Source organism: Rattus norvegicus, chromosome 13, assembly GCF_021556685.1.
Source record: "Rattus norvegicus strain SHRSP/BbbUtx chromosome 13, alternate assembly SHRSP_T2T, whole genome shotgun sequence".
In the NCBI taxonomy this organism is placed as follows: domain Eukaryota; kingdom Metazoa; phylum Chordata; class Mammalia; order Rodentia; family Muridae; genus Rattus; species Rattus norvegicus.
In genome coordinates, this window is record NC_141546.1 from 103,280,913 (window position 1) to 103,304,718 (window position 23,806).

The following is a 23,806-nucleotide window of genomic DNA, read 5'->3' on the forward strand; positions in this document are numbered from 1 at the left end:
AAATGGGAGAAGTTTGGCATTCCATTGATCAAGAGTCGCTCCCTAGCAGGACTGATTGTCAGGCCTCCCCTGATTAGCACAAGAAATTTGGATCAGTGGGTCAGGTTGAGTCCCTTCAATGTGACTGACATCATTTTAACTATGCAGAGACCCCTTTGGGAATGAAGGGGTACCCTGAAGAGGATTTTTATTACTATGTAAATTGTAACTTTTGTTACTATGTAACGTTACATAAGCAACAGGCAAGAACATGTAAACAGTCTAAAGGCTTTTGTTTTAAATTCACAGAACTATTGCAGTTAAAAATGAGCAGGAATCTCCTAACAGAGCAGCGTATGCTCATTTTAGTTCCAGAAATGGAGAGGTGCTAAGGAGAAGTGGGGAAGGTTAAGCATCACAGGTGGAACAGGGACAGGAGAGGTGGTCTTGCTCCATGTGTTAGACCAGGAGGCACTTCAGTGCAGGAGAGCCATGCTCAGGGTACTCTCAAACTGAGCAGAGCAGTACCAAGAGCCACAAGCAGAGTGGGGACCCAGGCTTGTAGCAAGGATGAAGCAAGTCCAATCCTGTCCCATCCTGGACCCAGAAATCCTTATGACCTGGACCTGGACCCAAAACAGGATCTGTGTAGTGAAGTGATTTGAGATTCAAACTATGAAAAGTAGGAAGAGATGAGAGGTATAGGGGAGGGAAGGAGGGGAGGGAGGGAGGGAAGGAGAGGGAGGGGAAGAGAAATGAGACTGAAAATCAGGTCATTCTCTGTCTAGAGTGACAACCACAACCAGAGTAAAGCTTAGGTACCTGATGTGGGCTAGGCTCAAGATGACAGGCCTAAAGCTCACATTAGACAAAATGAATGACAATCCCCTGCTGCATATAGGGGTGAGGAAGAGAAATGGGGAGAGAACGTGAGACTAGGAGGGAGAGTGGGCGGTAGACATGGTGGACAGAGAACAGAAATAAAATGTAAAAGAGACAGAAGAAGCCTGACCTTATACCCTGCTGCATTTAATTGATGAGACTTCCATTTAACAAATTCAGCTTTAAAAGGTGACTAGTGTGGAAAGCTCAGTCTTACTCAGGCTCAGACATATGCCCTGAGGAACAATCAGCATTCGAGGTCTCCCTCCCAGGCTCCCTCCCTTGCTCTAAAGTTTTGTCTGTCTTCAGGTAAGCTAAGCATTTGTAAAGCTGCAGCTTAAGGACTGATCAAGGCAGGCAACCCTACAGATACTTAGCAATCTGGGAGTCCATTTAGATTGAGCTAAGCACACCCTCCTTCCCTAACAATGCACATAGGGCCTCCAGCTACAGCAGGCTGCAGACACACCTGCTTTAAGCAATACAAATAAATTAGCCCCCTTAGCATCCCTTGACAATGCAAGTGCTAGCCCAAGGCTATCCTGAAGCCAAGAGATTAGGCCCTTTCAGTCTAGGCTGGTTGGGATGCATGAACAGATGCATTATGGGCAAGCATTTACAGAAAGGTAAAGGCTTATGTAATCCAACCCTGTCACTCAAATAGGAGAACCATCCAAACTATGCTACTAGTAACCAAACTCCTTCTCTTCAACTCCATTAAAGCAAGTCCCAGAAAATGATCTGAGTACTTTCATGCACATGGCCGTTGTCACTCTTGTTTCTGTATCTTGTATCTGACTTGCATAACTGCATTTCACGAAGCCTCCCTGCTACTTTGTAACTTGTGCAAGTATGTTTCAATTCACTGAATAAGATGCCAAGAAGCTGGAAACACCTGGCCAGACCCGCCAGCTCCTGAACGACCACTTACTGTTGTTTTCTGGTGTAACACAGTTCTACTCCATCTACAGCAGAGAGCTTGAGGGAGACACGTGTGCCCGACATCCTGAGGACGGGTGGCCAGAAACCATGGCAGGCGTTCTGCACAGTAGAAGAGATGGTTTCTCTTGGTTAGCACGTCAGTTTTCTGCCTAAGTCAAGTAGAAGCAGTTAACGTGTTTATGAAGAATAAGGACACTGCTTCTGAAATCAGTTTAATAAAGAATATTCTTTTGTTCTCTTTTTTGTCCAATATATTTTAATCATATTCTTTCCCTACCTCAGCTCCTTTCAGACTCTCCCCACCTCTCTGCCTACCTTACAGCATGTTTTTGTCCTCTCGACACCTCTGGACACCTACCCCCCCCCAACCAAAATGACTCCAAAATAAAAATCAAAATAACCCGATAAGGCAAAAATACTAAAACCAACGTTTGCTTTGTTCTTTCTATTCTTTCTCAAAACTATTTGCCTGTCTGCCTACAGGAGAAATGGCAGGAAAAGAAGAGACACCAGACATGGCATGGATTGCCAAGAAACAAAACAGGTAAAAGTAGGTAAGTGACCTCCCGAAGTCCAGTGTTGTGTGGACTTGTTCTGAGTCCACAGGCACAAAATCTATCCACCCCAGACACGGTGCCAAGAAAAGATGGGAAAAGCAATTCCGCCCATGTTTAGCCTGGGAAAACAGTAAGGAGTTACTTACCGATCAACGGGCAAAGCAGCTTCACCAGGGAAAGGTGTCTGGCTCTGGAAACATCTATAAATCCTCAAAGGGGTGGGGCTTCATAAGGGGTGGGGCTTTATAAGGGGCGGGGCCTCATAAACTCCACCACCTCAGAGCATCAGAGTTAAAGGGCCCAGTCTTATGCTGGTCTGAATAATCACAGCTGCTGAGAGTTAAAGAGACCAACGTCCCTGAGAAGTGCCTGGAGGACCGAATCCACAACACCCGGTGTTGGGTGTTCAACGAATGCAAAGCTACGTGCTATGTATTGTGTTAAAGTACAGAGTCACGGAAAGTATCTTTGAAACATGTTTCCCTCTTTGGGGGCGATGCATTTAAAACACATAACAGCAATTTAAGGACTTTACACAACAAAATACACATTAATGAGAAAAATTGCCATGTCAGCCAAATCACAGGTCTCTGAAGGGTCTTTGTGAAAATGAGCTGTGTGCAACAGGAAAGGTTTGGTGAGAAGAAGCTAACCTGTAGCTCTCGCTTTGAAGGGGTCAGGGGAATGGATTAGGCAAGAAGAGGGGCATCTTTCTGCAAACACAGGCAGGTCCTTGTAGATCTGGAGGGGTGTTGAAAGTAGAATGCAGTGACCATGAAGAGCGGTAACAGATTGGTCAGGTTAAGTCGGTGTCACCGCAGACCTGCTTCCTAAATGGGATCCCTGCGCAGGTTGCAGCAAATTCCAAATACTGATTTACCGTTTGGAAAAGGAAAGTTTTAAGCAGGAAAGGGTACCCTCGTTCTTCTGGCCATGTAAGTCACAAGGACTCCATTTCACAGCCTTCACTCCAAGTTTAGAGTGCTGGGCCATATTCAAACCACTGCAATGATTTGACCTTCTGCCCCAGGAGCATTACAGCCAGTGCTGGCTGCCCACTCCCTGCCTACACAGTCCACCCAATAAACAAGTAGGCCAGTAAGTTCTTTTGAAATAGACACCTGTCCCAGACAGATTGCCCTCATCTGGTCCCAAATTGCATTTTCTGTTGCTTCTGTGGCAGGTGCTTTCCTTACTTAGCTTTGTGTTGGTCCTGGGTTCTGAAGCTGGTTCAGGGCTGTTTGTCATCACAACTAGCATTTTATCCCCCCACCCCCACCCAACCCGGAGCTAGCTCGTGTCAAGCATTTCCAAGAAACCACCTGTCATCACTGAGGTAGTGATCCAGTCTTCTCTGCAGCTGTTTGAATGAGCAGGAGATACAGGTTTCCTGAGTGGGAGGCTTCTGCCAGGTGGCCGCTCTGCTCTCTCAGGTGTGTGTTTGGAGGCCTCTGCCTGGCAGCTGCTCTGCTCTCTCAGGTGTGTGTATTCCTGCAGCAGAGATGAAGTCCTGCATTGCTGGGAGCTGAGCCTTTCTCTTCACCGCTGCTACAGAGGCAGAGGTCTCCAACAGAGAAGCAGGACTCAGGGAACAGAAGACCTGGAACGGGATGCTAGATTTAGAGAGGCTTGGGAAGAGGATCTGCTAAAGCTGCCTGCATCTCTCAGGGCTGTTAGGCAGTCACTGGCTTTCACCTCCATGGCTTTCGTCATTACCCATGAACAAGAGATTTGAACCAGGAGATTTTAAAAGGTTATTCTGGATCTTAACTGCTGCCACCATTTTAACCAGAAAACCATCGACCTGACTCCACCTGTGACTACCCAGTCCTGACTCCCGCAGGAAGGAACAGAAACTTTAGAAAGTGGAGACCCAGGCTTTGAAACAGTTTCTTCAGAGGGAATCAATTTGCTATGCTCTCCAAGGAAATAAAAATGCCAGGAGGGGCAAATGTCTTCATCAAGGGGTCTGACGTTGTTGGTTACAATGTCTCTACTGGAATTACACTGTTTATCTGACAGTTGAGTTGCTGTTACTTTCAAGAAAAGTAGGTTTTTAGGAAACACTGTCACATGTTTAAATAAAAGCATGTGCGTAAACAGCAGCTGAGCGCACTGCAAAGGACATTACTAATTATGATGGCTCCGGAAACAAGCTTGCTGCTTCCCTCTCTCCCTCCTTTTCTCCATCCTTCTCCTTTCCTTCTTCCTCCCTCCTCTCCTTCACTCCTTCCTTCCTCCCTCCCTCCCTCCCTTCCTTCCTTCCTTCCTTCCTTCCTTCCTTCCTTCCTTCCTTCCTTCCTTCCTTCCTATAATTTAACATGAGCTGGTATGCAGACTTGTTGGAGTGAGAAAGGAAATTGATTTCACCTACATCCATAGAAGCCATGAGACATAAGGACAGGAAAGCACTTGCAATCCTAGACCTTAATTAATTTCAGTTCTGAACCTTCCCCCAACCCCCCAACCTCCCCCAACCCCACCCACCCAAGAGCACAGGCAAATGCCCTCAGGTATCTCCACCATCCTTTCCATAAAATAGGAGCAGAGTGCCCATCCGTTTACATCACACAGTCCATAATTACAACACTCGTCAATACTAATTAATGAGAAGAGAAACTGAAAGACTAAATCACTTACAAGAAAGAACTGAAGCTCAGGAGCAGGTTGAGCCCCATCCTGAGGTAAATTCCTCCAAGCTTGGCTGGATGAACCAAGTGCTGCCTGAGGGCCACAGTTGACAGTTACAGAGAGCCAGGCCTGGGGTTTCCACAGTGACACCAGACTTGGGCTTCTCAGTCCATGGCTTATGTATCTTTCCCTCCGCTTTGACTGTGTCTTTGCTGCTACATTTCAGGAAAGTCAAGGAAAACACGAAACTTTCAAGCTTACTTTTATGTTTTTAATTTTTGAGACAGGATCTCATGTAGCCCAGGCTGACCTCAAACTCACAATATAGCCAAGGTTGGACTTGGAACTCCTGCCCCTTTTGCCTCCGTTTCTCAGAAGCCTCCATCATAGGTGTTCATGGTCACATTTGACAGAGGCGAAGGTATGAAAACAGCCTATTTTACTGAATTTAAACAACTGGAAGTAGTTAATTTACTGTGGTGATTGGATTATGAAAACAAAATATAAGTAACATGTGGAGGCTTGGTCTTTTTTTTGTATTGTTGTGCAAACCGCTCATTCCCAAGCCCTGGTTTTCCCCAAGGGATGAGAGAATCCGCATGTAGACCCAAGTGATGCTATGTGACCTTGCTCCCAAGTTATTCCTGATTGGTGAATAAAGATGCCTACAGCCTATAGCTGGGCAGAAGAGAGATAGGAGGGGTTTGGGACTCCCAGGCTCAGGGTCTGAGGAGAACCATGAGGAAGAGAGGAACATGGCTAACTAGAATTAAGAGCTGCCCAGATGGGACCTGGCAGGTTATAATTTAGGTTATTGATGAGCGAATAGATTCTAATAGCAAAAGGTTAGATACTTGCCCTGCTCTAATACTGATTACGGCTTATTGTAAATATAAAGGGTGTGTGTCTCTTATCTGGGACTGAATGATCAAAGGGGGTATAGAAATCCAGGATTGGGATTAAATCATTTTTACAACAACAACATAGAGTCATGCATCTTCTACCACTTGCCAAACTCCTCCCTAGATCACCTGACAGGGAACTCCCCACACTAAATATAAATGTAAAACCTAGGATAATCAACTAAAGCTACTACAAAAGGTAGGCTATCTACCGGGTAAATTAATATGCAAAAGTCAAATGGTTTTATTTATAAATAGTAGGCAAGAAAAATGAGTTAGAAATTTTTGTTAATAAGCTGAGGAAGACAAAACAAAATGTAAATAAACTTATCAATCAGCTTGTCAAAGCCATGATGATTGTTTAAAATCCTGAGAAGTCAGTGCCTTATGTACATGGACACCTCGTACTTGAATGCTATCTAAACTATAAACTATATTCTTCATATGGTCACAACAATAGTGGCAAGAATATTCAATATCTACTTTTGAGACTAAATCAATTGATTTAAAACAATTGGGACTGAGAACACGGATCGATGATTAGTGCGGATTATGACTAGCAATGGAAAGGAGTGTGGCTGCCCATAGGCAGAAATCAGATATAATGCTATACACTGTGATATTGGTTCAACGTTGGAAGTAAACCTCCATCTGCTGACCTTTGGATTCTGGGCTTTCTAGTCATTTATTCTCATTGAAATATAAGAGAGATTTTAAATTGGCTTGAAATGAAATTCAAGGAAAAACTCTAACAGGGAAATTGATGGTACCCCCGGGTTAGTGAGAGGGAGGAAAATGTTTCATTGCTTGAGAGAATGTAGTTCCTGTATTTCAGAGCCCTGATGAACAAAACAAAGAAGGAAAATGAGCACTAAGGATACACATGGCTAAACACTAGACTTCCCATGATTCATTGGGAAAATGAGCTCTAAGTGTATACATCACTAAATACCAGACTTCCCATGATTCATTGGGAAAATGAGCTCTAAGTGTATACATCACTAAATACCAGACTTCCCATGATTCATTGGGAAAATGAGCTCTAAGTGTATACACCACTAAATACCAGACTTCCCATGATTCAGTGGGAAAATGAGCTCTAAGTATATACATCACTAAATACCAGACTTCCCATGATTCAGTGGGAAAATGAGCTCTAAGTATATACACCACTAAACACCAGACTTCCCATGATTCATTGTCAATGAGAATAATATGCATGAATGAGGAGGATTCACTATAAGGAAGATAGAACAGAGCTGGAGAAAGGAAGGCCTGACGGACCATTATGTGGGGTTTACTATATTTCCAAATAAATCCAAGACCATCTGATAATATTTATCTAATGCTTGGACCGCACTTCAGAAAGGACATAAACCACTAGGCTGTCTTTATATAAAACACAGTGCATTTTTCTACAATTAATGAAGGAATAAAAGAGAAAATGAACCTGAGGATAGAATTCACTGATATTTGGTCCTACTGGGCGCAGGGACACAGAGGACCACCAGCTTGATTCAGAGTCCACGAGACCCCTCTGAGAAAGGAAACAGAACGCAACCTCTAGAATCCTTACTCAGAAAGAACACACACCTACACCAGCAGAGGATGGCCTCCTGCCGAGGATGGGAGGCTCTGGGATGCAGTGTTCTTCGTGCCAGCGGCCTTAAATACCCTTTTTGGGAACAAGATGACAGCCTATGTCCTAAGACTCACATACACCCTAACGGAAGCCTGCGGAAGAACTGGAGAGGATAGAAGATGCTGTTGGATGAGATCAAGCTGCATGCAGCCAGGGCATGAAGAAATGCACCTGTGGCCTGTCCAACAGTCCCACACAATCCAGGCCAAGGGACTACATGACGTAGCCTCCCAAAGGATTGATGTCCACTTGAGGAATGCCTATGATGAGATTAATCTTTTTTCTCATTGGTGTACCTTAAACCGACTTGTTCACAGTGGACCATACAAAGAAGCAACGCTACAAAATGTGTCTGGACGACAAAACATGGCAGTCTAGCATGAAGACAGCACAAAGTCACTTCTCATATCTGCAATTCTTTTCAACAGCATAAGCTAAGAGGAAAAACTATGAAAGACAGACATCCTCCAGAGCCCATCTGGAGCTGCCAGGGATGGTAGCATGGAGTCTGGTTTCTGCACCAAGTTCATTTCCAAGACCCCCTACTGTGTGTACCCATTCACTGTCAGGACCTCCTACTGTGTGCACCTGTTCACTGCCAGGACCTCCTACTGTGTGCACCTGTTCACTGCCAGGACCTCCTACTGTGTGTACCTGGTTACTGTCAGAACCTCCTACTGTGTGCAGCCTTCAGTCTTAGTCATAAGACCATGAGGAAAGCATCAGAAGCAGGAGGGTGAGGAGCAGGAGCTCCATCGTGAGTGTTTAAATCTTTGAACACTGCTTTCTTGGGAGAAATGGCTGCTTCTAGACAGAAGCTTGTGAGACGGTCCCTGGAGTACAGGATGTTGCCAGAAGGCAGGAAATGTTCCAAAACAAACAAAAGCACAATATTGAGATACCTCAAAGGGTCAAAAAAAAAATCAACACAGTTATCAGTATTAAAAGTTGGGATGATTCGGAACAATAAAGTCATACAGGAAAATAAGAGTATAAAATAAAATATGCATGAAGCATGCTGATACCAACTAATGGCTGTGAGAAACTATGTGAGGAGCAGTAGACATGTCCCCTGTGCAGAAGAGGAGGACTCATGTGGGGGACAAGGAAGGTTGCTCCCCAAATAATGAGTATGCCCAGCATGCTGTTGCTTCTTTGCTTGGGAACTATCTGGAAAGGGAGAAAACGGGGACCCACGGTAGAAATGTGTGGAGGCCCTTATGTCAGTATAAGCACCAGCAATGAAGCTTCCCCCTGACTGTGTGTTCCCTGGATGTGATGGGGTCGTCTGTGTCTCCAGCACCGTCCTCCTCCAAACTCAGAACTTCCAAAGCGCTAAAGTGAGGCATGGTCTATGGCATCTGTTATATCCCTAAAACCATCAAGGGCATCACAAGTCATAACTGGGAAGTGCTAAGGTCACATGTTGACTATGTTTATCGAGGGTTTCCCAAAGGAATATAAGGTGAGAAGTGAGAAAATGTGAAGCCACAGGTTTTAGATTATGGTAATTACCAATATTAGTGACAAAGATGCTGTACTACCAAGGGATGCTAATGGTACGGGATATCAGCACATTCTCTAGCTACTAATACAATTTGTAATGCACACTCATGTGTGTCCTTGAGCACCACATGTAGACACACATGTGCGCACACACATGCAGAGACACATACACATACACACACACACACAAATGTGCCCATGCACACATAGACACACACAGAGACAACATAATAGATGCACACACATAGACACACACACACACACACACACACACACACACACACACACACACACACTTCAATTTAGAAAACCTAAAGTAAATTGAAATCCACTCACCCCATACCCTACCACCACTGTCACAACAAAATAACCCCCGGAAGTTTTCTGCCCAAGTCTTCACTTCTTGCCAACCAACACAGAGCCTCAGACTGATTGTCAGGGACAGTTAAGGCCCTCTAGAGTCCCAGGACTCTTAAGAGCCCTGTGTGGGCAGCTCGTTATGTCTTCCCTTATAGACGGTTTCCCTTTTCACTGTCTATCTGCCAGGCCAGTTGGCATCGATGCTCAATTCTCTCCGTCCACAAATGCCCCAGGGAAAAACCCCTTCCAATCAGGAGCCCCCAAGACAAATCAAATACAGACAGTGCCCAGGAGGAGGCTTGGCTCTTCTGGGGAATGAAAGGGAACGTTAGATTATGGCAATTACCTGGAAATGGCTCCCCAGGGAGCTCTGCCCTTACTCTGACCCTCAGTGGCTTCCAGAGTTCTGGCTGCTGGGACTGTGGACTGTTGCAGCTTGCAAGGATCAGGGAGCGAGCTCAGGATCATTGTGGCTTGTGAAGAGTATGAGGATAACCTGGAAACGTAAGTTTATAGTCTGAAGATTGCTGAGAAGACCAGCACTCAAGGTCACAGCTGACTTTCACTCCTAGAACCCTAAGATCACTGACTCTAACCATGTTACCCGTGATTATTGTGATTATTTTTTTTTTATTAACTATATCTTAATAGGGCTACTGGGAGCACTTTCTCAGTGATTCAACTTTAGGACTTATTCTAGCAAGTGAAAATAAATTCATTTAAATTGGGCTAGGATTGGGAGGAGGGGTATAAAAGTTTTTGGTCTTAGCAGGTTTTCCTGCTGGGGCATACTGAGTTTATAAAAAAAAAAAGAAAAAAAAAAAGAAAGAAACATGGAAGGGAAAAAGCTGGGGCTATGCAAACTCAGATTCTGCTGTGACATCAATTGTCAAAGGACCTTCAGTCCCTGTTCCTCAGCAACAGATTTTAACTAAACACTTCCCTCCCCAAAGTGTTTCCTGGAGCAGTTTTAATTCTTTATGGTCCATTTTTGGAGGGTCTTTGTTACCCCATCTTTCTTGCCTATTTCTCAGTTTGAGTGATTTTGTATGTTGGGCTGTCTATTGGTGGATTGATTAAACATACACACACATATACACACACATACACATGCTCACATGTACACACATACACACATGCACACATGCATGTGCACATATACACACATATATATACATACACACACACACACACACACACACACACACAAACACACACACACCTTTGAAGTGTAAGCAGGATACAAGTCAGAGCAAAGGTTAGGACATTTGGCTAGGGTCATGTTACCACCCAGGAGGACCTCTTCTGTGAATCCTTGACTTCATGCATTTTTGTCAACAGTGGATCTGCGCAACTGACTCCATTTTTCTGTTTGCTTTGAGGTGGGGTCTTGAATGCAGCACAGACTGGCCTCAACCTCAAGGTCTTCCCGACTCAGCCTCCAGGTCAGGGACCACGCGTGTTCACTAGCATGCTAGCATGACTCTACTCGGGTGATGAGTTTTTCTTTGTCTCTAGTTTTTCCTACGTCTGTTGATGCTTAGCTTTCTTGTGGTTTGATTTTGGGTGTCCCTTATTCTTTCCTTTCCTTTCCTTTCCTTTCCTTTCCTTTCCTTTCCTTTCCTTTCCTTTCCTTTCCTTTCCTTTCCTTTCTTTTCTCTAACTTTGTTGGTGGAGGGGACTGGCTGCTGTCATGGAGGAAATCCATGGCTGCTTTTCTCAGGCAAAGGAATAGCAGAGCCCTGGAGGTGGAGACTCTTGTGCTGGGTTTATCTAAGCTGCCCTTAAACTTTTCAAGAATATTGAACCTTTTTTTTTTCTTTCCTGTGCCGGGTAGAGGCTTTTAGTTTGCCTTTGTTCAATCAGGACATTTATTTTTAACAAATTACTTAGTATGGCTACTTAATGCGTTACAACTGGATTTCAGCCTCACTCTGGGCATGCTTAGTAGGGTTCACTGAATTGTGACTCCAAGCCTTTATTCCTCCCACGCTTAGAAAAATGAGTTTACTTTTCTGTTTCCTCGAACACTGTCTGGAAACCTGGAGACCTTTGGCTAATGTTTGGACCAATGCCACGCAGAGAGAGGGTGTTAATTATTTCCCTAGTACTTCTCAGTGTGGACGCTCCAATAATATGATTTTCCCTTTACTGATTGACCCACTAGTTAGAGCATCCTGTCAGGAGTGGCAGAATCCTGTCTTCCTCACACTGAGATCTAACCCTGTCTAACACAAAAACGCAAGGCCAAGTCACTCTTAAATAATCTCTCCAAACTGAAACAGAGCCTATTTATGCAGCTTGGTTTTCTTGCGTGTGTTTCTGTTTTAGATCTTTAACCCAAGATTAACAACACCGAACAGGATTTGTGCTTCATATCATTGAGATCACACCAGGTTTCATACAAGAAAGCAAGAAACAAGAGACATGCATCGAAAGCGCCACACTAATTTTAAAGATCACATCTCAGACTTGCCTGTGCTTTAATTAGAATATCCTAGAGAGTTTTAAAAATACCCACATCAGGTCTCCTCCCTAGAGAAATTATACCAAAGTCTCTGAGAATAAGACTGGGGCTCTTGTACTCAGTGAAGCTCCAAGGTGATCAGCAGCTCAGTCAGGAATAAAATCCACCAGCATTCAGTGTCCTCAGAGACAGGTGGGGAACCTCAGCAGGGGGTGTGGGTGAGGGTGGGGGTAGTGTGGGACGGGAGTAAAGTTAGAGACAAAACACAGCGGGGACCAGAGGGCAAGTAGCAGATAGGACAGGAGAATGAAGCCATTTTCTAAACATCTTTGAACACTAGGTATAGTCATCAAAGATTCCATCGAAAGATCAGAGTCCTAGCTGGGTGTGGTAACGCACACACCCGTCATCCCAGCACTTGGGAGGCGGAGGCAGGAAGGTCGCCCTCCACTCTATAGGGAGTTTAAGACCAGCCTAGGCTACATGCGACTGTCTCAGGAAAATAGCCTTGGATTCTATCCAAGAATTCTCCTTTGATGCTTTCTGGTGCCAGACTCTGCCCTTTGACACTAACGTGCCTATCATTTCTATAACATATAATCTCTCGACATTTAGTTCTAGGGCTGAGTTTTAACTTGTTTAAGGAACTCTTCTATAGAAACTCTACTGGACTTTGCTACCCTGTATCCCTCTTTTTTTTTTTTTAATTTCACATATATAATGGTAATAGATTTTTTTTTTTAAAATAGACTTGTGTGTTTAAAGGTGGCTGCGTGATTAAGAACAGCTAGCACACATGTGCTGCATGGACATAAATGCAGGCAAAACACCCAGTCTCATACAATACAGATAAATAAAATCCTTTAAAATATTAAATCTGGAAACCTTTTATTGTTACTCCCAGTGGGAACAGTTCCAGTGTCTACAAAATTTTAAAGTCAAAGTGACTCATTTGGGAGATAATTAATGTGCGTATTTGACTGTTAGCGTAAGGAACACTAGCACAAACCCCTTCAGTTCTAGTGTTGGTGAAATGTAGGTAGGAAATGTCAATGTCTTTATTTTTCCAGTTACAGCTTACAGAACAGGTTCGGGTGGGCTCTCCTTTGAAACATTTACCTGGACTTTTGTTTTGTTTTGTCTGTTTTGCAAGCAGAGCCTCCTGGAAGAATCGATGGTCGTCCCTGACTCTGAGGTTATAACTCTGATTTGTTTTACAAGATTTAGAAATCAGCTAAAAGGAAACAAACAATTTATTTGGAGAACTTTGGTTCTTTGCCTGAAAACCCCACGATGAAGAAAAGTTCATCTCCATTTTGGGTTACAGAGAATCTCTTTGGTACAGTGTTCTACGTCAGTCCTTGGAGTTCCCCTTAAGATGTAATTGTGAAATGGGCAAACATATTCTCACCGTTCAGTGTGGAGAGCAGTCACATCTTCGTGTATGTGTGTGTGGTCTCCTTTTGTCTTTTGTCAATACTCTTTCCTCTGAATATGCCTCTTTTGGAACCAAAATGGAGACTTTAAAATAACAAAACAAAAGATAACTGTTTCCACATAGGATTCTGTTGTAGCCAGCATTTCACTTCGTTGTTGTGACAAAAGACATGAGCAACACTCTGTGGAGGAGGGGTGTGTTTGGATTGTAGCTTCTCTTTACATTGGCCAGAAAGCAACTAGGAAGGGAGAGAGAGAGGAGGAAAGGAAAGGAGGGAGACTATTCCACTAGGGAAAAATAATATACAAAGTACATCCTTCAAGAAGTCTGGGGACCAAATATGCCCTTTAAAGGCTCGCCCCAGTGTCCTATGTCCATCAGCTAGGGCCACTTTCAAAAGTGTCCTCCATGTGCCAGTCACCTTCAGCTCTGAGCCCTCGACTAGAGGACTGCGCTGCTGAGGTCACATCCCGTGAGACCTTGCAGGTTTAAGGGTTCTGTTTGCAGTTGAGAATAAGTCCCTGTGTCCTATGTTTGTTGGATCCCCTGAACAGGTTGCACTGGATGACCTGTGGGTGGGAGGAATTACGTCAGGATGAGCTTGCCCCTGATTGGATCTGATGAGAAGTGTGGGATTTGTAGGTCTGGCTCTTTAAGCCACTGCAAAACATGACTCGTGACTATTATCCGGGGAACCCAGGGGTGGACCTGGTCAGACATCCACCTGGCCAGTATTTAATTTAAGTTTGCTTCGAATTTGGATTTAAATTGTGGAAGTGGTCTTATCCTTGACTGGGAGATTAGCAAGCCTTCGTGCTGCTATTACCTCTCAAGGTCTGCAGCCCAACACTGAGTCTTGGGCATCCCAGCTGGAAAGCAGTGAAGACTCAGGCCATGACAAACACCCAGCACTTCTGTCTTCCTTCTCCACTGCCTGTTTCTCTGTCATCTCCGTATACAATGAACCATATTACCAGTTAATTTAAACAGACCAGTCACATAAACATTTCTTCAGGGAGGACTTCCTTGTTCTTAACTATTTAAAACCAGATCCCTCAGTGTCCTTCCTTAAGACATTCCCTACCCCACTGGCTTGTTATTGGCTTGCTAAATTTTCAATGTAGCTATATTCATCCAAAATTGCCTTCTTTCAAAAATAAGTAAGATTTTTCTTTTTAAAAACGTTTCTTATTTTTATTGTCTTGTGTTTCTTTTTTAATCTTACAGGTTATTTTTATCATTTTGAGTGAAGGAATGGTTTGCCTGGTGCCTGTGGATATGGGGAGAAGGTAGCAGATCCCTTGGTTTGGAGGTACAGATGGTTCTGAGATGTCATAAGTGCTGAGGGTTGAACCCTGCTCTCGAGCAGCGTCCTTTGCCACTGAAAATTCCTTCTTTAAGCTTGTTTGCTTGCCGGTTCAAATTCTCACACTATTCTGTTCCAGCCGGATATAAAATCTCATAATTGTATTCCCTACATAATTGTATCCCATTAAAACCAATGATAGTCAACCTTGGTAGGAACCAGTGACCAATAAGGAAAAAGAGTCTGGGTTGAGCAGGCGTTAAGTGACCTGCGCTGCAGTCCCAAATTTACCTCAGCACATTACCTTTCTAGCTATCAATATATTTATTAAATGCAGATATATTGATAATCAAATAACTTTTTTATTACAAGACTGTCAGCACAATTGTCAATGGGTGTGCAACCACATTTTTTTGTCAAAAAGATAAACATTTCAACAAAAAAAAAAGAGGCACCCACTTATACTTAGGAAGAAAGCCCTCCCATGTGACTGTGGATCCATCACTAAGTTAATCGCTGAGTTCTGTGATTCAGCACAACTGGGAAAAAAAAAGACATGCTTTATGTTAAAGATGAATTTCTGTGAAATAGCCCGTTAATTTTATTTATTCACTTTCAGTTGGCCTCTGTGCGTATTTCAGGTAGCTTTGATTCCACAAATAACTCAGGTAAGAAAGGCCATTGGGCTAACAGTGGGAAATGGACTTACCCAACCACATCACACTGGACAGAATTCTTCTGAGGCCCAAACAGTGGTAACTATACAATTAATTGAATTACTAGCAGTAAAGAATTCAAAAGGTGATGCTGGCATTAGTCTCCTGACTTCACAGCAGTTCACGTGTTGTTTGTTTCTTAAAGTAGCTTCTCTGAACATACCTGTCTTTTTCCCCTTGAGAACGTCACACAGCGAGCCTGCCTAGCCGTAGACTTGGAGTGTGCTTTCCAGACAAGAACAGACAGAAAGCTATTTTGTGCCCTACGTTGACCTCGCCCCGGGACAAAACCCTCCTCCGTAGCCATAGTCCCCGAAGCAGAAGAGCACCCTCTCCGAGACTGCTTCAGTGTCTGCCTCTGGGCTCATTATCTGGCTAATAAAACTAATTTTGCCACAGCCATTGATAGGAGATAATGTCGGCCCCGAAACACAATAGCTGATCCCAAACCCAAATGATTCTCATCCCCCTAGCAGCTGCTACCCTCTCAGCTATTTCAGAGATGGATGGATTTGGAAAGGATGTTTTATTTTTTCGTCTCGCAGATTGGAATTTTCATCTCGACAATAACAATTTATAAAGATGATGCCTTAGGTCTCTTTTGGAGGAGCGCGGAGTTATTAAGCGCACATATAAATAACGTGGTGTGCGTGTACAGGGCTGCTCACAGCCTGCCTCCAGTCCCCATTTGACCCATGCGGCTGGCTGGACGTTAGTAAGCACGCACATGCCGATGTGCTCTCTGAGCAGGCAACCAAGCCTCTTCCCTGTGACTGTGACTGTGACTCTGTGTGTGTGTGTGTGTGTGTGTGTGTGTGTGTGTGTGTGTGATTGTTCTTAGCAACCAAGTATTGGTATACAGCCCTTTGACGTGCCTTGAAATGACAGGCATCACAGTATGCATGCCTTTTGAAAAGGAACGTTCATGTTCAGGTGCTTTTTCAGCCACACAAAAGTTCTTCACGAGAGGGGAACTGAGAGAAGAGGATGCACGCAACATGGAATGAACTTGTTTCGAAAAAGTATGCAGGTAAGAAGTAGAAGAGGCTCCTGGGCCTTTGAACCATAAAACTATGAGTCTAGCTGGACCTTGCCCTCCCTCACCTCCCTCCCCTCTCTCTCCATGCAGTTTAATATCCTTCCCTGCTTTTCATCACTATTTTGGATTTATTTATAGACGTATAATTGTCGAGGGTGGGATCTGTAACTCCAAGGTAGGGTGCTGGCCTCCTACGCCTGAGACTGCAGGCACACCCCCACTCAATACTGCCAATCAGAAGATGCCAATGTAGTAAGATTTCCAGCAAATGTTTTCCCTGCCCCATTTGATAGCTTCCATACCCACCATGTCAGCTATGGGACCCAGACAGAGGAATAGTTCCTTTCTTTCTCTGTCGTAATATCAATAATATTGAGAACTGTTCGATGTCTAACATGGACATGGTTTAAATGGCAATGCAAGTGGTTCTGGGTGTGAATTCAAGGGTTTGAATCCAATACCCTTGGATAACAGCTGAGGTGTAATGACAGTGCATTATGTGGGACTGAAGCAGTGACTCACACCTGTTACACACCTATGGGGAACTCACACCTGTACCACACCTATGGGGGACTCACACCTGTAACCTAAGCACTCAAGTAGCCGAGAGATGGGATGAGTCTGAGGCCAAGTCCGACCCTGGAGTGAGACTTTGTTTGGAAAATAAAGATAAATCGTAATGACGATATGTAACTTTAATTTTTTTCAAAAGCCTATGTTTAACAATGGTTCTTAAATGCTTTGACCTTCCTTCTAGCCCACCACCCACCAAAGGTAGTGAAAAAGAAAGGATGTGGGGGAAATGGACCTGTTTAGAAATGTGTTCGTGGAGCAACTCCCATCTGTGTTGTCAGGAAATTGGTAGTTCACTTCAAGGGTCAGCAGCGCATCTCGATCCACTCACAAGCACTTCATGGATACACTGACAGTCCAATTTGGTAGTATCGGGATAGCAGCAGGGTAGCTTGACCTAGCAGCAACAACCAGGCCTCAGCCAAATCAGTACGAGTCAGCAGGAAGGACCAGGAGGGACACCAGAAGAAGTTCTCATCTGTGTCTCTCTCAGGGAACAGAAGGTCAGTGAAAATGTGAGATGAACAAGTGTTGCACAGCCAGTTCAATAAGCAAGCCAAGCTCAGCCTCCATCACTGTCTGTTGAGTTCTATTTATCTCTCTCCACACATCACGTGTCCTCCACAGGCCTTGCCTTAGCATGTGTCTCAGCTGACATCACTCTGTCAATCAGCCCGAATCTATGGAAACAGCAAGAAACTGCAGCACACCACGAGAAGTTTTCTGGGGCGTTTCTCTCTATGGAGTCCCCACAAATGTAGCTCAACTACACAATGCAAGGTGGACCAATACCTGCGTGTCATTAGCGAAGAATCCTTCATCACGTGTCCTTTCACGTACTTGCTTTAGCAGAACATCCTTTCACCTGTGTCTGCTTCAGCTAAACATTCCTTCACGAGTCTGCCTTAGCCTTTCACCTGTGTCCACTTCAGCGAAATGTTCCTCCACGTGTTTGCCCCAGCAAAACACCATCCAACACAACCAACTTTCCAAAGAAGCCCTAAGTTTCCACTTCAACGATAACAACACAGAGGCTGGAGGGGATGGGTCAGTAAGCTCCCTTTCCAGAGGACCTGAGTTTGATTCCCTGCACCCATACATCAGCTCATAGCAGTCTATAACTCACGTTCCAGGAGATGGTGTTTTCTGGCCTCTACAGGGCACCAGGTCCCCGCAGAGCACACAGGCAAACATACAGGCAGACCACTCCTGCATGTAACAAACAGCTCCACACAAGCATGGAAGAATGCAAGTGTGATACCAACCAGAGAGAGGACGATGGGAGGGTGAGAGACACTAGGCTACCGTATGTGGAAAGCATCCCAGTTAACTTTTGATTGCTATTATTGTTCTCCAAAATTGAGCATTGCTAAGTTGAATATTAAAACCATCTATACCGCCCATGACTGCCTCTGTACTCCGGTGGAGCAGAACACCCTGACCCAGATTTATTAGATCAATGCCTCTTCTCCTCCTAGAACAGCTCTGGAAGGAATGGTTCCAAGCCTTTACCTAACAATCTCGTGCTTCTCTCTCCCCGGTCTTTGTGGTAGAGCACAGAGCTACTCTTCTATAGATGATACTATCTCTTCAGGACCCATTTCCCTACCCACTACCCACACTGCAGAGACAAATGCTGCCCCAGGCAGCAGATGCCATTTTCTGTAGGCAGGCACAGGTTAGAAAAAATATCAGTCATGTGGGATTCTCTCAGAAAACTTAGATAAGTGTGAGAGCCTGTCTAGGTTAGACCCTGGCTCAGAGAAGACTTTCAAGAACAATCAAACCAGGTACGGAGAGACGGTGCCTCGGTTCCGAGGACCTGAGGTGAATTCCCAGTGCCTATGTCAGTCAGCTCGCATGCCTGGAACTCCAGCTCCAGGGGATCCAAGGTGTCTGGCCTCTGCAGGCACCTGCCCTCGTATGGACCGCCCTCCCTGACATACACACACATAATTTAAATTTGTAGAATTAAGTTGATCTTTTAAAGAGCGGTCAAACTATTTAAAGCACTGAAGACAATGATGACATTGGTGAACCTTACAGGGAAGGTTCCTCGAGGCAGCCTGTGCTTCTGTACATAGTCACCTGAGGAAAGGGGGGAAATAAAATATACCCTAACGACCAGTGGATTAGGAGCAGATCATGTGAAATACATGAAACTTTTGGTTTGCTCCACAAGGTGTGTGCAAAATGTACTAAGCCAAGCCATTCAGTCAAGAGGCTGAGAGGTCAGTGTAACAGAGACACAGCCTCGGTTTCTCCAGTCCAGAGCGCTCACTTCCTGTTTCGTTTTCGTATTTTCCCCTCATGGTAAATATCTCAAAAAAGTTTATGAACACACTGAACCTTCCGCTTAGCATCCGACAACAAAGACAGAATTAAACTTTACTTAAACCCCTCCTGTTATTCAGTATGGCTCTTCCAAGACAGGGTCTTATGGAGCCTACACAGGTCTTGAATTCTCTATGTAGTCAAAGAGGACTGTGAACTCCCCATCCTCCTCCTCCTCCTTCTCCTCCTCTTCTTCCTCTCCTTCTTCCTCTTCCTCCTCCTCCTCTTCCTCCTCCTCCTCTTCCTCCTCTTCTTCATCCTCCTCTCCCTCTTCCTCCCCCTCCTCCTCTTCCTCCTCCTCCTCCTCCTCCTCCTCCTCCTCCTCTTCCTCTTCTTCCTCCTCCTCACCTTCCCAAGGGTGAGATTATCACTTCTGAATTAGCGGTTTTTTTTTTAAAAAAAAAGGGGGGGGGGGATTGTGGGCTGGAGAGATGACTCAGTGGTTAAGAGCACTGACTGCTCTTCCAGAGGTCCTGAGTTCAATTCCCAGCAACCACATGGTGGCTCAAAACCATCCGATGCCCTCTTCTGGTGTATCTGAAGACAGCTACAGTGTACTCATATAAATAAAATAAATCTTTAAAAAAAATGGGGATTGCATTATCAATTATAAAATATTTGTTTTAGTAACAATTTGATGCTAAGTTTTCGTTGTTCATTTTTAACTTTTTGGATCACTCTCTTGCATGTGTAAGGTTAGATTTATAAATTCTAAGTATATACTTGGAAAACTTTTGTTTATCACTGTCTCCACAGTCAGACTAAATGTCCACTGGGCAATGGCTTATCCTTATTAACCCTGCTCCCTCTCCCTTACTCTCTCCCTCCCTGTCTCCATCCCCCAACCCCACTCCCTTTCTTAAGCAGGGTCTCTGCAACGTGACCCTGGCTGCTCTGGAATTTGCTATGTAAGCCAGGTCAGCCCTGAAGTAGGAGACCCTCCTGCCTCTGCCTCCCAAGTGTCGGCATCAAAGGCCTGTGCCACCCTTCCTGGCGTCTTGCATAATTTGATGGGCATGGATGTTGTTGAATCAAACAACACTTTTTTGTTGCTACATAGCAAGAAAATAAGACCCCCCACCCCCTGTCCCCTACACCTCCCTCTCCCCCACACCTCTCTCTCTCTCTCTCTCTCTCTCTCTCTCTCACACACACACACACACACACACACACACACACACACACACACACACTCAATTCCAGTAACAGTAAGTCTGCTAGTTTGCTCCCTGTTGCTGTGATAAACACTGACTGCGAATCAGTAGGAGGGGAAAGGCTTCTCTTGGCCTACTACACTTCCATACCACAGCCTATCCGTTAGCAGGAACCTGAGAGCAGGACCTGTAATACAAAGATGCGCTCCTCATCAGAGGCCTTCTGGCTTGCTCAGTCAGCTTTGACTATATAACCCAGCCCACATAGTTAGGGATGGCACTCCTGTCCTCAACCATCTCTGCCCTTCTGTCAATTAGTAATCAAAGGCTTACTTACCCCACAGATATGTCCACAGGCCAATCTGGTGGAGACAGTCCTTCAGTTCAAGTTCCCTGTTTTGTTTGGTTTGTTTTTTAACAAAATCTCAATCATTTGATTTTACCAATGAAGACTTCAGAGCTAGAGGCTGGAGTGAAAGCCTGCTAGCTCAGAGAGGCAAAGAAAGCACCCAGCTTACCTTCCTCCTCAGCTGATGTACATACCAAAAGGAAGTTCTCCTCCACACCATCTCAAAAAACCTCCAAACTGCATCTGCTTCCTTTCTACTTCCTGTGTGACGGTCTATCCATCCCCCTGACTTCCTCTCACTCTCTATGACTTGTTCCTATGTTTACTTCCTGTCACCTGGTTGTTTGTTCCACCTTTGACCTATGGTTGACTTTATTTTAATCCTTTTTATAATACATAGAAAGCTCTTGGAATAAAGGTGTGTGCTAGGGGCCCACTCATGCCTCAACTAGAAACAGGTTCTTCCACTAAATGGCACAATCTCCATGTACACAGTGTGACAAAATGTCCTGTGACATTTCCCTCTCTAGGTGACTCTGGGCTTGTGGCCAAGCTGACAGCTGAAGCTCACTATAGCGCCACTAAATAGTTTGCACCTTGAAGCAACTGCTCTAAAGAGACAAAAGTTGATTCGCAGTCCTCCTGGTACGTAAATCATCATCAGAGAGATGAGCTCACTGTTACGGCAACAAAGTATCCAGAAAGACAGTTAGGTCTAAGCAAGTTCATCTTCACTCTTCTCTCTCCTCTTAATTTGAGATGGTCTCTGGTGTCTCCAGGCTGTTTGTGTCTCACGTCTGAGACGGTGAGACAGCTTTCACAAAACTCTCTCCTTGAATCAAGTGAAGACTTTCCTTCTGTGACTACGGCATCAACTTCACCATTGTTCACCCTCGGCTCTAGATAAGCAACGGGGGTGTCAGCTCACCTGAGCAGCGTTCTTCCTTACAGCGTGGCCCCTTCTGCTGCTCATGGTTTAACTTGCAGGGACCTGGGTGTGCCTGAGGTTCATAGAAACAGAAGTCATCACTCGAGCAGCAAATCCGAGGAAGGAGAGACTGTCAAACAGCTGAATGATACTGAGAGGGGAAGGGACATTTGGAGACAACTCCGTGAGCAATTCCTGTGAGGGGTTACTCATCTATGGTGGAGAAGGACCTCATTAGCTCCCTGCAGACACAAAATTATACAAAGCGAAGCCAAGACATATTCTTGCATTAGGTGCAATTCAAGACATATTCAAGGCAATATTCCGAAATGGCTTTCTAAATGTGTATGAATAGCAGTTCGGGGTTATGTGAGGTAGAACAGCTTTTTGCTGTCTCTTGGGGGATTTGGGACAGAATGGGGCTACGGGGGTGGTGGGGATTGTGTTCCCACCACTGAAAGTAGTTCTTGCAGCAAAACAATGGGTTTGAAGAAACCCACCCCTTACAGCTCCCAAGTCAGGGAGCTGCAGGCGACAGGTGACTCCCCATTTTCACCGTGTGCCAAATTCCTCAGAGTTAGATTTGATCAAAATAGCAGGTAGCAACATAGGTGAGCGATAAGAAGTTCAGCTGGGGAGGAAGGAGACTGGGAAGGTACCATCAAGCTGGTGGAGTTTTGCTTGTGTTTTGCTGGGAAATGTAGGTGGCAAAGTCTGTGATGTTATTAGTACTGATGGAAGCACTCAGACATCTGGGCTCTGACTGACTTTCTACAGCACAGCGTCAAAGACAGTCATGTGCTAGAGGACATGGTGGTCTAAGGCCTCAGACTATTTATGTTGTGAGGTCGATGAATGTACCAGGTATGGGCAACTCATCGTTTAGGCCAGTGGTTCTCAACCTTCCTAATTCTGCGACCCTTTAACACCCTCATGTCATGGTGACTCCAACCATAAAATTATTCTCATGGCTACTTCATAACTGTAATTTTGCTACTGTTATGAGTTGAAACGTAACTATTTCTTGGACATAGGGGTCATGGCCTACAGGTTGAGAACCACTGGTCTAGGAGGTTGTTGGAGGCGGGAGGTGAAAACTCACTGTGGTGTTCTGATTGCAGTAATGGTCTTAGATTTGGAGTCTTGAATTCTTAGGCCCCACTATCAGCCTTCCCAGATGACCCCTCCATGACCAGGCCACTGACCACATCAATGCAAAGAAGCTGGAGTGGTTTAAGTGTTCTTTTCACCACAGGGCCATTGTCCTTTTGAAGTTTAATGGAGAACCATTTAGCGTGAGACCATTTCCACTGTGGTCTAATTCTCTGTGGCATATTTTCCACAGTAGTATTGAAAAGATCTTACTCCAGATTACAGAAATGGTGTTCCCCAGAGGACAAATTACTCGACTGGAGTTTACAATGTGCTGGTCCATGAGGACCACGTTCTCTTAATCCTAGGAGGCTTATATGAGGTCCCGAGATTCAGTAGAGAGTTTTGCTGCCTCTCAGAAGAGTCGTGTCTCATGAAGGACACTTCCTAATGCCCCTGCTGGTTGAAAGCAATCTTTTCATGTAGAGGAATCCCTTACCAGGAGAGAGGCTAACCGTCTACAGAAACCACTGTGGACTAGTCCCACACAGCTCAAAATGCAAGGTTTCTACAAAATTAAGTAGTGTTAAATGGCTTTCAAATTAATCTGGGGGAGTCACATCACTCTGAGAAGTGAGATACTATGTCTGACGAGTGTGACCCCATGCTTAGAAGGTAATCCAAGAGCGACATGTGTTCTTTAACAGCTCAAAAGCACAGCCTGGCAAGAGAGGATGGCAGCTGGGGGCAGGGGGGCTGCAGTGGAAGCCACCACAGAGCAGGGCACGGGTGAATGCAGATGCCCCTGGGAGCCTCTTCCCTTCATCTGTAGACACCGGCTAGATAGAGGGCACATGCAATAGGAATTCAGGCAACTGTCTGGGTGGCGACTAGTCTGACGGGGTCAACCGTCCATCGACGTAATGCAGAACAAGGCTATAGAAGGAGTCCTCCCATGTGGGTTGTGTGTTCAAATTTTTAAATTTTAATGATACCAAGGGTCAGAGCT

The 23,806-nt window shown here is 44.8% G+C and overlaps 1 long non-coding RNA gene across 5 annotated transcripts in view; it reads right to left on the bottom strand.

The window, feature by feature from the left end:
• LOC102548648 (uncharacterized) overlaps nucleotides 1–21,044 on the bottom strand; it is a 132,100-nt gene extending 111,056 nt beyond the window's left edge. The window contains exons 1-4 of one of the 5 annotated variants that reach the window (XR_015635778.1): nucleotides 20,766–21,044; nucleotides 9,748–9,897; nucleotides 3,683–3,960; nucleotides 1,793–1,902 (exon numbers count right to left, since the gene is read on the bottom strand). This is a non-coding gene — a long non-coding RNA (uncharacterized LOC102548648). Of the gene's footprint in view, nucleotides 1–1,792; nucleotides 1,903–2,506; nucleotides 2,640–3,682; nucleotides 3,961–9,747; nucleotides 9,898–20,765 lie in introns of those variants that run through there. The other 4 variants (XR_015635774.1, XR_015635776.1, XR_015635777.1 and 1 more) reach the window with 4 other exon arrangements.
• Nucleotides 21,045–23,806: the final 2,762 nt, after the last annotated feature.